The sequence below is a fragment of the Pomacea canaliculata genome, linkage group LG11 (genome assembly GCF_003073045.1).
Source record: "Pomacea canaliculata isolate SZHN2017 linkage group LG11, ASM307304v1, whole genome shotgun sequence".
NCBI lineage: Eukaryota > Metazoa > Mollusca > Gastropoda > Architaenioglossa > Ampullariidae > Pomacea > Pomacea canaliculata.
In genome coordinates this window covers 3,446,594-3,448,967 of record NC_037600.1, presented here as the reverse complement: position 1 = coordinate 3,448,967, position 2,374 = coordinate 3,446,594, and the positions used below count along the sequence as shown (strand labels likewise).

Sequence of the window (2,374 nt, the reverse complement as noted above, 5' to 3'; positions counted from 1 at the left end):
TAGTCTGTACTCGGTAGCTAACCTGACAGGGTTGCTGCGCCAAGTCCTGTTTAGCCTGCTGTCGTTGTTGCATTATTGATGTAGATGCCTACTGTGTAGCTGCCGTCTTTGGAAATAAAATTTTATGAGGAGCGAACTACCAGAAAATACGTCGGTAGTTTCTTCGCCGACAGCACAAGGGACGCAAATCCAAAATTCTGATGTTACTTAGAGTTGCTTCTCTTGTCATGTTTTTCACACCGAAGCGTCTCAACCATGTTCCAAAATTACTTTTGCAAAGACCAGTAAGAAGAAAGCTAGTAGTGTGATAAAATAAAACTGTTTAAAATGTTGAGATACAAGGGGAGTGAGTGTGCCACTGGCTACTGCATACATGATATCAACAGAAATAGTTGTAAAAATGTCGTAGTGACCAGTCGGTACCAAGTGACTAGTTAGTGCCCAAAGTAACACCGGTAGTTAAAGTGCCTAATGAGGGGGTAGATACACTCCTTGGAGTGAGATTCCTGGAGAACAAACTCTCGTGTGGTGGAGAGACAAGACTCATTGCTGCCTCTTTGACCTTTATGACAAATTAACTTCTCTATTTTGCAGTTAGACACTCATCCTTCCTCCTGTGGTTGCCAGTGACTTTTGTCGAATTTGATGACTTCCTACTACGGCCCAGTGCATGAAAAAGAGGGCGTACACAGGTAAACACACGAAGATCAGGTGTCAAGTAGTTCAACAAGGAATGCAGTAGAAAGTAACAAGGCGCAAGAAAAGGACTCCGTGAATATACCCCAACACGAACAATGGCGGGTAAAGAAGCCTACAGCCAAGCTCGGAAAGATCACAAAAGCACACTTGTGAAAATATAAACAAGGTCCGTGTCGATTCTTACTGGAGAACAGGAACAATAGTTCTGCAGTTCGGCAATTTATACGCAACTCAAGTGGAACAGAAAAAGAACAATCTTCTTGAAGAAAAAAAAATTCATGACATTTTAGTGGAAGGTGGAAAGCTCGCATAGTGAAGAGACCTCGAGGTAGCAATTAGCTCTGGCATTTGGAATTTGGGATGGCGAGGGTGCGTTTAATGTCACGTGATGTATATCATGTCCACTTTCTGACTGCATTACGGTTCAAGTCCGAGAGTGGCAGCTGTGATTGACCTATAATTTTATTTGCCCATTAAACGTGTATTAGAACAAATGAATGTTTACTCATTTCGGAACCGCTCAGAATGCCGCCCCTTCCTCCAGCTCCCCACACAGGGAGGAGAGGAACGGTCATCAATGGTGCAGTGACGTAGCTAGAGCCAGCCACGACACTCCACCCGCTTCGCGCTCAGAAGGGGAGGCTACGTCTCGTCCTCGCGGTTTGCGGACCTGTCAGAGTTACCTGACGTCTCGGCAGAACAACCTTTAGAAATGATCCCTAAAAGTATGATCTTAACTCATTACTACCGCATCGATCATCTAGTCACAGCGCAACCTCAAAAAATAATGGTTGTGTACAAGCAATTTCAAAATATTCGTTGATTACGCAAAGGATTTCTTCACAAACATAAATAACTTCAGCTAAGAACATTTGTATTCTAACTTTAAGTAATCTTGTATATTATTTGGATATATTCTTTTAAGCATAAGAACGATTCTTTCTTGTCAGTTCCTTCCCTTGAGTAGTATGTCATCATCAGTCCATCACACTTACCTCCCATATATTGGCCTATTTCTAAACTGTTTCACTTTCTATTCTTCTCCGTGTTTTTATAGTATACCAGAATAATAATACTCATCATCATCATCATCATCATCATGAGTAAATACTTCCTGTAAAACCCGTCGGTCCTAGCGGCTCAAACAGGTAACGGTTTGATCTTGACTGATAATGCGCTTTAGTCTTTTTCTTCGTTTATTCTATTTTTATCACCCTTGTAAAAATTTACATTTACATTATTTTTTTTAAAATTTTAGTAATATGATTGTATGGACATGGTGCTCTTACCTTTACATTTTATAATAAACTTCTTTCAAGAAAATAAAAAAAAAAATTGTGTAATGTACATAGGAGTTTTCGGCAGGAAACTCTTACTTTAGGTTTGCCATAGAAAGCTTTTTGACTCTTTAGTTTGTACATAATTGCTTAAATGTGTCTTAAACTGACGACATTAAGAGTACAATACAACTCACTTTTAACATTTGTGGTCGGTTGCCTCCCCTGTCATTACTTCATTATTTGCCCAAAAGGTAAACATAGTGTGGCAATATTAACAGCACAGAAACAGTTAGAGCTTGTTTATTCTCTCCATGTGTATTGACTGTGCATAATCCAAAAACTGTTTATGCAGATTTTCTCAACTTTAGTTGTATCCTTTATGGTTTATTTATGAA

At 39.6% G+C, this 2,374-nt stretch overlaps 1 non-coding gene across 1 annotated transcript; it reads right to left on the bottom strand.

The window, feature by feature from the left end:
• Window positions 1-1,214: 1,214 nt before the first annotated feature.
• LOC112576377 lies at window positions 1,215-1,434 on the bottom strand. The gene has a single exon (XR_003101818.1). It is a non-coding gene; the product is annotated as a small nucleolar RNA U3 (small nucleolar RNA).
• Between the last annotated feature and the right edge of the window lie 940 nt (window positions 1,435-2,374).